The sequence below is a fragment of the Polypterus senegalus genome, chromosome 1, assembly GCF_016835505.1.
Source record: "Polypterus senegalus isolate Bchr_013 chromosome 1, ASM1683550v1, whole genome shotgun sequence".
Classification (NCBI taxonomy): domain Eukaryota; kingdom Metazoa; phylum Chordata; class Cladistia; order Polypteriformes; family Polypteridae; genus Polypterus; species Polypterus senegalus.
In genome coordinates, this window is record NC_053154.1 from 162,318,477 (window position 1) to 162,332,645 (window position 14,169).

Here is a 14,169-nt window from a genome sequence, read left to right on the forward strand (position 1 = left end):
ATTCCTTAAGTGCAGCTCTGAGCGCAGCAGCAAGATTGTCCGCTGTATGACTCTCAGGAAAATACGTAGTTTGGAGGCATTTGGAATCAAGTTTCCAGTCAGGTGTAATAGCATGGACAGTCAGAGACATATATGGTGTCATGTTAACTGACGACCACATGTCAGTTGTTAAGGAATAACTGTCTGCCGCTGACAGCAGCACTTGAACATTGTCTCTAACTTTACTATATAAATGTGGGACGGCTGTTTGTGAGAAATATTTCCGTCCAGGCAGCTCGTACTGGGCATCTAGGACCTTTACCATGTCCGTAAAGGACTTTTTTTCCACTGTGTGGAAAGAGACCATTTCCTTCGCCAAGTATTTTGTCACTGCATCAGTACAGGTTTCCCAACGGACACTGTCCCTTTTGTACTTTTGTTGCTTTCCCGAAGGACCCATTATCGTCGGCTGCGTACTGGCGGTGGACCTAAATGTTGTTGGTCCTGCATCGGGAGGCATTGAAACTGTTGCAGTGAGTGAACTCGGGTCCATCCTCGCAGCAGTGAGTGGATGGTGGTTTCATATATGCAACCTTAGGTTCGAGGTATTTCCATCAATCGCGGTCACCTTTTTGTTGCACAATTTGCAAATTGCCTTGTCCATATTTACCGCCTCTCCCTTCTCATTTGGTCGAAACCGAAATACTGCCAAACTGCAGAAGTTGTGTTCTTTTTCGAGACCAGGTCACTTGGTGCGCGACTCGCCATCTTTCCACACCTCTCTCTTTCTCCTCCACACTGTCACGTGATAAATTAACAATTAGTTTAAACCTTATGGTAATGTTCCCGCACGGAGGGTTTAGAGAGACGCACTGGGAGAAGTATAGAATAGGGAAGCCTTTGTGACTGTTCTGCTGTTCTCCTTCGACAGTTTTGTGGCTCTGCATATTTGTAAGCACCTCTCTAAAGTCAGTTTGTCTTCTCTCAGTAATCTTTGTTAGAAACTTGCATCACTAGTTCCGCACACAATTTGGTCACGTATAAGGAAACTTTTAATCTCCTTGAAATTGCATGTGCCTGCTAACACTCTCAGATCTGTGATGTAGTTGTCTATATTTTCTCCCCTTGCCTGATTTCTTGAAAAAAATCTGAGCCTCTCAGTTAGTTTAGTTTAGTTTATTTTCAGGTTGAAATGGTCATCAAATTTACGTATCATCAAGCTCATGGTTAACTCATCAGGTCTTACATCACCTGTCAGCTCCTGACACCATTCTCTCCAATAAGATAACGGAATAATCTGACCTTAGGGTTTTCCTCTGCCTCCGGCATTGCAAGTTCTGTGTATAATCTGAACTCGTCCTTCCATGTTCTCCATGACATCGCTAGTTCTTTAGCATCGAGGCTTTATACCCTGCGTCTTCTCATTAAACTTGTATCTCACCAATATCTTGTGCGATCTTGTTATGTCCACGGCTTTATTTAATTTTAGCTCAGACTGGCACTTAAAAGTTTCTCTCGCACTTTTGCTGAGTTTGTGCCAAACACTATTCTATCCCTGACCATCTCATCTTAGTTTGCATAAGCACAGTCATTCACCAGCAATTTTAACTCCATTACAGCAATTTTAACTTCCTTACAAAGTGATCAAAATTCTTGTTTACACCCTGTGTCTTCTCATTAAACTTGTATCTCGCGAATATCGTATTCATCGTAGGCATGACAAACATCAGTGGCAGCGTGTCTATGAACTTAATTTAAACTTAAGGTTTACACCGTGCTTCGTTTCCGCAGTAGCTGCACTTATGAATATGCCTGTATGTGTCACTTCCTTCATATTCTTTTGCTGCCTTCTCAATGGTATAATGCGTCTTTTGAAAAGGTTTCATTCATCGAAGTGATCACTACCCAAATCGGTACTCGTGAATCTAAGATGTTTAATAGGCATTCCTGGTATTAAGTTGTGGATTTGTCTGCGAATATTTAGTGACAGCGTGTCTATGAACGTAATTTAAACTTAAGCTTTACACCTTGCTTTCCTATTGATATGTGTGCAAAGGCTTGTTCAGCGTCAGAGGGTTTCCGCAGTAGCTGCACTTATGAATATGCTAAGCACAGTCCTTCACCCGCGAATATATACCTTGTATGGGCAGGCACTCAATTACGTGGGAGGCGTGATGATGCGGGACGCAACTCCGCCTCACATGTCGACCGAGCGGCAGGCTATGGCCGTATATATGGACGAAAGTAGGTTCTAGTTATGACCGTTACGTGTAGAATTTCGAATTGAAACCTGCTTAACATTGGTAAGTAAGCTGTAAGGAATAAGCCTGCCAAATTTCAGCCTTCTACCTACATGGGAAGTTAGAGAATTAGTGATGAGTCAGTGAGTGAGTGAGTGAGGGCTTTGCCTTTTATTAGTATAGATATATACACACACATACACTCACCTAAAGGATTATTAGGAACATCTGTTCAATTTCTCATTAATGCAATTATCTAATCAACCAATCACATGGCAGTTGCTTCAATGCATTTAGGGGTGTGGTCCTGGTCAAGACAATCTCCTGACCTCCAAACTGAATGTCAGAATGGGAAAAAAAGGTGATTTAACCAATTTTGAGCGTGGCATGGTTGTTGGTGCCAGACAGGCCAGTCTTGAGTATTTCACAATCTGCTCAGTTACTGGGATTTTCACGCACAATCATTTCTAGGGTTTACAAAGAATGGTGTAAAAAGGGAAAAACATACAGTATGCGGCAGTCCTGTGGGTTAAAATGCCTTGTTGATGCTAGAGGTCAGAGGAGAATGGGCCGACTGATTCAAGCTGATAGAAGAGCAACTTTGACTGAAATAACCACTCGTTATAACCGAGGTATGCAGCAAAGCATTTGTGAAGCCACAACACGCACAACCTTGGGCTACAACAGCAGAAGACCCCACCGGGTACCACTCATCTCCACTACAAATAGGAAAAAGAGGCTACAATTTGCACAAGCTCACCAAAATTGGACAGTTGAAGACTGGAAAAATGTTGCCTTGTCTGATGAGTCTCGATTTCTGTTGAGACATTCAAATGGTAGAGTCAGAATTTGGCGTAAACAGAATGAGAACATGGATCCATCATGCCTTGTTACCACTGTGCAGGCTGGTGGTGGTGGTGGTGTAATGGTGTGGGGGATGTTTTCTTGGCATACTTTAGGCCCCTTAGTGCCAATTGGGCATTGTTTAAATGCCATGGGCTACCTGAGCATTGTTTCTGACCATTTCCATCCCTTCATGACCACCATGTACCCATCCTCTGATGGCTACTTCCAGCAGGATAATCCATGTCACAAAGCTCGAATAATTTCAAATTGGTTTCTTGAACATGACAATGAGTTCACTGTACTAAAATGGCCCCCACAGTCACCAGATCTCAACCCAATAGAGCATCTTTGGGATGTGGTGGAACAGGAGCTTCGTGCCCTGGATGTGCATCCCACAAATCTCCATCAGCTGCAAGATGCTAGCCATCAATATGGGCCAACATTTCTAAAGAATGCTTTCAGCACCTTGTTGAATCAATGCCACGTAGAATTAAGGCAGTTCTGAAGGCGAAAGGGGGACAAACACCGTATTAGTATGGTGTTCCTAATAATCCTTTAGGTGAGTGTGTGTATATATATATATATATATATATATATATATATATATATATATATATATATACATAATTTATATATATATATACACACACACATATATATATATATATATATATATATATATATATATATATATATATATATATATATATATATATATATATTCACATATATATATATATATATATATATTCATATATATATATATATATATATATTCATATATATATATATATACACACTCACCTAAAGGATTATTAGGAACACCATACTAATACGGTGTTTGTCCCCCTTTCGCCTTCAGAACTGCCTTAATTCTACGTGGCATTGATTCAACAAGGTGCTGAAAGCATTCTTTAGAAATGTTGCTACTTTGTAGAGCTTGTGGATAAGAGTTGTTACTGAACTGTTTGTTGACAAGTTATTTCAGTAATATCTAATTCTAAATCAGTTGTCACATCTTTGAACGGTTTCAGAAAAGAGACTACAGTTTTATCTTTTTGTTGATATGGCCAATTGTCAAATTGCTGCAGCACAGAATTCTGCACTATATCTTCTTTCTACAGCTCTGTTTGAGTGACCATATAAGCTTGCTTTGTTGCCCAGCATGTTTAACATACCTAACTTTTTTACACTAGCCAGAAGCTCTGCAATTTCAGGTGCTTTCTCCATCAGTCTCCTTCAATCAATTAATAAAATAGCTACTTTCATCATAAAAGTTGCATCTTGCCTGAAGAAGGGGCCCGAGTTGCCTCGAAAACTTGCATATTGAATCATTTTTAGTTAGCCAATAAAAGGTGTCATTTCACTTGACTTGTCACTGCAATCATAAAATATAAAGAAACATTTTAATTCCCCACCATGCTAAACAAATGTAAAAAATTGTTTGAATCAATTAATGTATGTGCACCCCACAATTTTATTTAGTCACATATAACCACAAAAATTGTGGTTAAAGAAAAATGTATTTTTTGCTAGTGTATTTATAACTAAAGTAAATAAAATCGTTTTACTTAAAAATTTTTTTTATATATTTTAATTTCTGTAAAGATGAGACACTACAATGCACCTCACCCGGCAAAGCAAGCGGGCAATTTTTGGAATTTTGAGAGCAGCCTCTGATACAAAAGTGGGCAATCGGGAGCAGCCTGTGATGCAAAAGTGAGTATATGCTCAAAGCAGCCTACTTGAAGTAGCTCCATAATAGCGGCATTATCAGTCATAATAGCCAGTTCGTTTTCTTTTATGTTCCATTCATTCACTGCCACAGTCAATAAGCACCAGCTCTAGATCCGCAATTTAAATTATTTCCTTTTTTTCTGAGATTGATTAAAGTGACTGCTAAAAGTGAGTAACTAAAGATATGTGTAATTTGTAGAATTAACGAAAGGTATGAGTCTTCCCGCTATATTCTTAATTTTGACTAAGTCTAGATTTTAAATGTCCAATAAGCTTGGCTAACAGTTTAGTTGAAGGGTGTCTACATGGCGATTCATAACGCTTGAATAGGTTATTGAATAACATTTATTATTTAAGAAGTAATATTTGATCATTTTATAATATTCTGCAAGATGATATAGATTTTCTATTAATTAGGTGACATTGCATTATGTTAAAACAAGGAGTGTCCCTTTAACAGTATGTGTGGAATCTGATGTGGCGATACTTATGTTAGTTAAATTATAGTGACTTTTGAATGAGTACAGTACTTTGAATGTTTTTTTTTTGTTTTATATGAAAACAATGACTTGTGCATCATACAGACCAATCTCACTTATGAATAATGATGTTAAGATACTCTAAAGCCCTAGCTAGAAGGATTTAGAAAGTGCTCCCTTCAGCAATATCAAAAGACCAAACCAAATTTATTAAAGGTAGACATTTGGCTTCCATTCTACAATGACTATTTAATGTAATATGTTCAACCATAAAGTCTTAACACTCTAGAGAGTGTTTAATGTGGTTGAATGGGATTATCTGTTCACCACTTTGCATAAACGTGGGTTTGGCCCAAACATATGTGCATGAATCAAACTACTGTATACCAGTCCAAAAGCTTAGCACTAGCAGAATTTCAAAAGCTGTCTGGACCCAGAATTAATTTGAACAAAAGTGTTCTCTTTCCAGTGAATTCCCTTTTAACGTTACAGATCAGTTTAAATACCTAGGGGTCAACATCACAAGTAAATATAAAGCTCTTTTCAACAAAATTGTGCTATTTGCAGTGTCAAAATTAAACAAGATGTACATAGATGGTCTACCCTCCATCTTACTTTAAGCAGAATTAACATTGTGAAGATGAATATCCTCCCTAAGCTTCTGTTCCTATTTCAAAACATCCATATATATATATATATATATATATATATATATATATATATATATATTATATAGTTTTATTTATTTATTTTTTATTTATTTATTAATTTTTTTACCCTATTTTAGTCGTAACTGTTGCCATCAGTTTTGCAATTAAAGCAAATTTGATTTTTCTGCCATACAGTATGTGCACATATATTTTTGTGCATGTTCAACTTGTACTTTTTTCTTCATTTATACTGCAAACTTTTTGTTAATCTTTAACACTGGAGTTGGTTGCTTTAAACTAGTGTGTAAATTTTTAATAATTTATTACATATATAATATCTTCATTTGCATTTGTTTCCAGTCCTCTTATCATTCATTGTTAGTGTTCCTATACGATTAATAGAGCCGTAAAAAGTGAATTAAAAAGAAAGTAACAATGCAAAGTTAATCATTTAAAGGTAAAGGTAAAAAGGTGTTAATTTCTTATAAATGGAAAATCTCAAGACTATTGGTTTACATAAAAACAAAAATTCATTTGTATTTGAACTTTTATCTGGACTTTGATGATTTTGTGGTATGCTGTTCATTTTTTTATATAGACCTTGTTGAAAACGCCATGCAAAAATTTGTTGAAAGTGCCCTTACTAGCTGAATGTGCAGTTATGTATTTATAAACTTTCAAAGACTGAACAGTATCACTTTGAATTTCTCACTAATTTTAGAAATAGAAAGATGCACTCTAAAGTTTCAATGATGCAGAAACAACTGTCACAGTATTATTGTGTTGCCCATCTTTGTTTTCCATTTGTTTAATTTTTTTCTGAAATAAAAGAAATTGTGGGTAACAAAAATGGGAAACCCATTTAAGCCTCATCTCATTGCATGCGATATTCTTTTTCGGGTTAGCCAAGGTGTTTAATCTTGACTGGTGGTAGAAAATCTGAAATTTCTATAACAAATCAAAGTCGGAAAACCATTTTCTTATTACAACTGTGTCCCATATGATGATAAAGCTATTCCCTTCAGATAAATCTACAATAAAAGAGTGCTGTGCGTGTATTTACATGTAGTGGATGTAGGACTTGCTTATTTTGTGCAGGTGTCCTCTCATATCCCTGGAAGAATTAGTGCAGTCAGGTTAGTTGTCTGACCTTTCAAGAGATTTTGGCTATGACGTTACTGTCTACCTGAAATAACTGCATGGCATTTTATTTTTTGTCTTTTATCTGTCCTGCCAATGTATATAGTATGTGAATTTAGCAGTCTAAAAAATATACTGCACCAGCTTTCTGCATGACCATTATTAAATAATATATACATAATACAAACAAGATTTTATTAGTTTACTTTGCATTCACACCTTTTGTCACAAGTCTTCAGATCTTTACTATGATATACAGGGCTCATATTCCTTTAACTTTGCCGTGCCTCAGAGACAGTTACTGTATAATTTATTATAGTTTCCCTTATGAATTAGCTGCACCAGGTTGAATGGCAAAAAAAGGAAATGACTAAAGAAGTTCTAAAACTATGCAATTACTGTATTTATTAAATTAACCTTATTAAAGTGAAGGAGTATGCACAGATGTACAGTGGTGTGAAAAACTATTTGCCCCCCTCCTGATTTCTTATTCTTTTGCATGTTTGTCACACAAAATGTTTCTGATCATCAAACACATTTAACCATTAGTCAAATATAACACAAGTAAACACAAAATGCAGTTTTTAAATGATGGTTTTATTATTTAGGGAGAAAAAAAAATCCAAACCTACATGGCCCTGTGTGAAAAGTAATTGCCCCCTGAACCTAATAACTGGTTGTGCCACCCTTAGCAGCAATAACTGAGATGAAAAATCATTGAGATGTTTCTTAGCAAAATTGAGACAAGCCCTAATGTTCTTTTTGCTTAACAGTGGTTTGCGTCTTGGAAATCTGCCATGCAGGCCGTTTTTGCCCAGTCTCTTTCTTATGGTGGAGTCGTGAACACTGACCTTAATTGAGGCAAGTGAGGCCTGCAGTTCTTTAGACGTTGTCCTGGGGTCTTTTGTGACCTCTCGGATGAGTGGTCTCTGTGTTCTTGGGGTAATTTTGGTCAGCCGGCCACTCCTGGGAAGGTTCACCACTGTTCCATGTTTTTGCCAGTTTTGGATAATGGCTCTCACTGTGGTTCGCTGGAGTCCCAAAGCTTTAGAAATGGCTTTATAACCTTTACCAGACTGATAGATCTTAATTACTTCTGTTCTCGTTTGTTCCTGAATTTCTTTGGATCTTGGCATGATGTCTAGCTTTTGAGGTGTTTTTGGTCTACTTCTCTGTGTCAGGCAGCTCCTATTTAAGTGATTTCTTGATTGAAACAGGTGTGGCAGTAATCAGGCCTGGGGGTGGCTACGGAAATTGAACTCCGGTGACCACAGTTAGTTATTTTTTAACAAGGGGGCAATTACTTTTTCACACAGAGATTTTTTTTTCTCCCTAAATAATAAAAACCATCATTTTAAAAACTGCATTTTGTGTTTACTTGTGTTTATATTTGACTAATGGTTAAATGTGTTTGATGATCAGAAACATTTTGTGTGACAAACATGCAAAAGAATAAGAAATCAGGAAGGGGGCAAATAGTTTTTCACACCACTGTATGCTCCTGTTTTAGATAAATGGTACTCTCATGCTCTGTGCTATTACAAAAAGGGCTGTGAATTTAAATATATTTTCAGATAAATGTTAATGCAGTGTGTTATCCACTACAGATAAAAAAAAAATGATGCAAAATAATTGACACAGTAATTTGTTCGAAGACTTTCTTTCTTTCTTTCTTTCTTTCTTTCTTTCTTTCTTTCTTGTGAGACAGTGTGCTCCTGCATCTGCCAGTTCTGTAGTCTGATATATCTAAAAAGCATTCAGCAGAAACTACAATTCATATAGTTCTGCTACAAGGAAAATGGAAGATTGCTGTTTTACACTCCAAAAAATAAAAAAGAATTGAATCAGTCAAGGAAAAGGATAGGTGAAGACTGTGGCTAAACTTGCCATATCTATACAGTGGTGCTGTCAGTTCAGTGTCACGTTTTTGATACTTTAAAAATTTCAAAATGTGCTGAGAAGTTGTGGGGCTTTTGTGTAAGATGTCATCCCCTGCGATTCCGTGTCATGTAATTTAGCATTAATCTATGGAAACTACAGCTGTTAAATTGAAATGCTCTCAGACTTGACTGAGATTTACAGTAATCCCTTCGATCGCGGGGGTTGCATTCCAGAACCCCCCGCAATAGGTGAAAATCCGCGAAGTAGAAACCATATGTTTGTATGGTTATTTTTATATATTTTAAGCCCTTATAAACTCTCCCACACTGTTTATAAATCGAGCGTCTCTTATATCACATATGTTACAGACATTACGATAGATAGGCACCAGCAATAAATACGTACAATGTAAGAAAAATTGTATACAGTAAATGTGTGTACAGTGACACTAAACGTACGTACATGTACTAAGTACTGTTAGTAGAAAATTAATTATGGTTACTCACCAACAATGACACGATTAGTTTAGTTTTACTGGACAACAAAGGAGAGCGTTACAGCTCTTCTAAAGGAGCCTCTTCAGGCGACTGTGTAGCACCGCCTTTGTTTTTCTTCCGGCAGTCTTCAATCCAAATCCCTAAAGCAGATTTTATCCAGACTACTGCCTTATTACATCCACTTAAAACTCGTTTTGCACCCTGGCTAAAAGGACACTGTGGCCGTAGATCTTGTATTCCTTTCCTACTCTTTAAATAAAAAGAATTGTAGCCCCATTGATGCCGTAATGGCGTCCTACAGCGGTGTATCTTTTTGCTTCCTTCAACATATGCAAAACTTTTACCTTTTCGGCAATCGTTAACATCTTCCATTGGGGCTTAGGCACGGCCCCTGAAGCAGTAGCAGGAGCAGATCGTTTTGGAGCCATAATAAAGGGCTTGACTATGCACAAAGATAAACACAAAAGTTAACTCTTTACACAGCGAAACCCGTTGATGCTGAATGAGCGAGACAAGACTTCCTGGCTAACGCCGCGGAATCAAATTCGGCGCTTCGTCACTGAGCCAGTCAGCACACAGGAACTTAACTGCGTGCTCTGATTGGTTAGCTTCTCAGCCATCCGCCAATAGTGTCCCTTTTATGAAATCAACTGGGCAAACCAACTGAGGAAGCATGTACAGGAAATAAAAAGACCCATTGTTTGCAGAACCCGCGAAGCAACGAAAAATCCGAGTTATATATTTAGATATGCTTACATATAAAATCCACGATAGAGTGAAGCGGCGAAAGTCGCTTGTATATGCAGCTTGCCTATTGGTGAATTTGATTTTCAGACAAGTTGGGTCCATTATTTGTAACTTTTGTAACTAAGTTAACAAAAGTAGTCTGTGCTGGTTTTGATAATTTGTAGTGCAGGTTTCCAGCTGAATGTGTGGAAGTTAACTATTGATTTTTTTTTTTTTGTATTTGTTCCAGCATAAAACAGTGAGTCGGGGATCTCAGGTTCAAGATTGAACAGGAATGTGATCAGGAACAGAATGATAGTTTTTAGGGCGTAGTAGGTGTACTTCAAAATCTGTTCTTAGTACAACTGTAGATACAAGTTGCATTCATTCTAACAACCATAGTGCTGTCAGAAGTCAAAGGATTCAGTAAACAATGTGTTGCTAAATATTAGATATTCTGTACCTTGTTTGTACTACATTTATTTTTATGAGTAACTTTGGATTTGTAGTGAATTACTGTTAAAACATTTCACCAAGTTTAGAAGGGATTTTATTCACGTAGGTCATACTTTGTATGACTGATATTTTGAATATTATAATATTTTGAATATTTTGTTATGCATTTAAAAAGTACAGATACACTGAAGTATTGGCACAAAATCTTGCAGCAACCCAGTTCTGATATCAAAGTATGTAGCCTTGTGTTTCATGGTTTTAAATTGCATAATTATCTAGCACACCTGACAGTTGAGTTTTATTTTAGATACAGATATCAATTCAGATACATTTTGAGAATTCTGTTTAACCTGCCTTTTGAAAATCAAAGGTGTTGTGTACTATCTGCAGTGCTTCCCATTTACATTTTGCACTTTTCAGCAAGCTTGGCTATTAGACTTGGATACAAGACTTTCTCTTTTTTCTTATTTGCAAGAGTTAAAGATAAGAGTAATGTGTTTGTTGCAACAGTAGTGAATCCTGATCTATAAGACTTAAGTCCCGTGTTCAAAATGAGATAAAGACAGCTACTTAAAATTTTCTTGTTTAAGTCCTCTGATACTACCCTAAATATATGCAGTTGAAAAGACTATCAGCATTGCACAGATATTCTTTTAACTTCTTATAGGCAATCAAATTGTACATATTTTGTTTTGCCATTACAGCAAAGATCGTATTACGTATATGAGTTAACTGTTGTATGAGGTAAAGTATTTGATGATTATATCTGAAAGTGCTCAAATGTGAATGGTAGCTGTGGAAAAAAATCATCCAATGGTTGCAAATATAAAGTTTAAAAGTTTTAATATTAGTGAATGATCTTGAATTAAGTAAAATAGCTGAGACCCTATATTAAGTAGTATGGTGTATAATCCCAAAGGTAAACAAAGCACAGTTAGAGTGGTATGTATAAATGGAGCCAGTTCAATAGAGCAAAGGCAAGATGGAGTTGACGGTGACAAAACTCACTCTAGAGAATTAGATGCTGGACTTTATAAGTTGTGTCATGCAATTAAATAATTCTAAAACTGCATAAAGGTGGCATTATTACACTATCAGGCATGCTAATTAGATAAGTAGGGTGTTTGCCTTAAGTAATATTTAGCGTATCATACATTACTTACACAGTGAAATTAATATTATTCTCACAGTACTTTATCTGTACGAGTCCAGTCTAGGGTTGATAGGTGAGGTGAAGAGGGATTGAAAACCTTGTTGATCAGCCGTAAACTATCATCAGTTGCAAGATTATTTTTGTAATTTAAGATATGCCATTTTGTATTTGTTCCTGCTTAATTCAAAGTCGGGCTCTCGTGTGAGTCAGTGAACTCGCACCCCAAACAACCCATAGATCTGAAATTGAGTGAATTTCTAGCTGAAGTGATTAACTCTTAGGTTTCAAAGACTTCCAGGTAATTTGTACAAAGAGGTATTACTCCTTTTCAGTATATCTGGGAATAACTTTAGTTTCCCTGATATTCTTTGCAAGCAAACTTATTGTAGATCTGTTTTTTTTGTGTAACTGATCTTAGACAGGATTCATTAGCTAGTTAGTTACTCTTAAACATGATCTTAACTAACATTTGCTATTTTTTCTTCCCCTAACACTACAGATTTTATATAATTCAGAAATCTTTTTTTTATAGTAGCTCTGTGATTGTTTTGGATGTAATAGTATTTTTACTTATAGCACAATGTTACAGTTTACAGTGATCCTGATCCTTTAGATTTTTGACTTTTGATATTCAAGACCTGAATTGCTCAGTAGCATGAGAAAACAGGAATTTGCTAGTAAAAACAATTCTATTGTATAGCATAAGTGGTGTGTTAATGCAGAAAATTGCAATCGCAGTAGACATAGTATGTACTCTGTAATTGTAGTGAGGCAAACATACTAAAGTTACTCTTTGAAACAATGTACCTCTTACAATGGATTCTGTGTGTTAATTTGCATTACAGTTTTACAGAACATCTGGCTCCTCCTTTTGCATCTTCGGAATCACATACCCACTAAAAACATACAGCTGCATGTTTCACCTTTACTGCTGTTCATGTTCTTTTGTAACTCAGACTCAACTTTCAGTCTCAAAATGATCGTGATGCCTATTTTTTTAAATTATTATTATTTGTGATGGTGCCTAAAACATTCTGTTTAAATTATAAATGCTTTTGACTAAGATTGAGAAGGAGCACAGACAAACTGTATGGAATGTCTGGAGAGCATATGACTGATGAGAATTATAACAAGCAGATAGAATGGAGTGGGAGAGGAGGAAAGAATAGATGCTTTATAGATGGTGAGAGGGCAAGGGATTGTAAAAGGGAAGGAATTGGGTAAATAGCAGGAGAAATGTGCCTTATTTGTAGAACACCTAAGGTATTTGGGGTTGGAGACATGATGCAGTTTATACTTTGAGGACTTGTTAGCTATGTTTATAATAGGGCTTAACTTTTACTAAGTGTCTGGTAGGTAAACATTTTTATCCTTTTACTTGTAATTAATGTACCTATATTAAGCCATTGCCAAAAAAGATAGATTTAAAAGATTAACATTGCACAATGCATAGCTTCTTGTATTTAAAGTACATTAGCTTTTGCTATAAAATATCTGCATAAACAGCATGCACAATTATATATTAAGTGATGAGTGATGTGGTTTTTACGTAAAGTGTATTCCTTAGTAAATAAGTGGCTTTTCAGCTGCATTTTCAAAGGTACAATGGAGTAGTAGCTTCTAGGTGGACATTCCAGAGCCTTGGTGCCACAGGCTATATCTTCGGTAGATTAAAAGTTGTTTAATGGCTATGTACTTAGATTGTTGACAGCTTGTTAGGCCAGTATAAAAATACTTGAGAACAAGAGACCAAATTGTATGTACTTTTTTGTCTAGTTTAGGAAATACAGGCTTTACTGTTTTGTTGTAGTTCTGTAATCTCTCAGGAAGTACAAAGTACAAACAGACTAACTTTGCCAAGTGTACATTAGATAACAAAGCAGTATGAAAATTGATTACCTTTTTAATAGTTTAATTGACAATTAGCTTTAGGAATAGTAGAATGTAATAGAAATACACATTTCACACAATCATGATATTACTGTTTCTCATTCACTAGTCAAAATGTAGGCAGCGTTCTTTTTGTATGGGTCATGCCATAAGGCAGGAGTGAAGGAGCTTGTTGTCAACATGATCCTTCAAGAAGTAAATGTTCATATATCATTAAGAACATAAAATTCTTGATTTTCTATGTACGAGGGAGGAATGTGTTCTAATTCATTAAAATTACTTTATTTTCTCTTTCAAGCATTTATAGGCCTTAAGACTTACTCTTGTGTGCTCTACATAGGTACTGATGTCAGAGTTTTCCCCAGAAATCTTTTCCAGCTGGGTGGCAGGAAAAAGTAGTCGGGTGAGGTGGGATGGGGAAATTTGGTGGTGGGGAAAATTAAATGTGCACTATTTTTATTTGTTAATTATTATTATTTTCCAATGCTCAATATG

General features: G+C 36.2%; 1 long non-coding RNA gene across 2 annotated transcripts in view; it reads left to right on the forward strand.

Annotated features, from left to right (window-relative positions):
- LOC120534229 overlaps nucleotides 1–14,169 on the forward strand; it is a 181,202-nt gene that overhangs the window by 44,103 nt on the left and 122,930 nt on the right. The window contains exon 2 of one of the 2 annotated variants that reach the window (XR_005634706.1): nucleotides 4,674–4,784. The exons of the other annotated variant lie outside the window; for it this stretch is intronic. This is a non-coding gene — a long non-coding RNA (uncharacterized LOC120534229). The remainder of the gene's footprint in view (nucleotides 1–4,673; nucleotides 4,785–14,169) is intronic. 2 annotated transcript variants of the gene reach the window in all.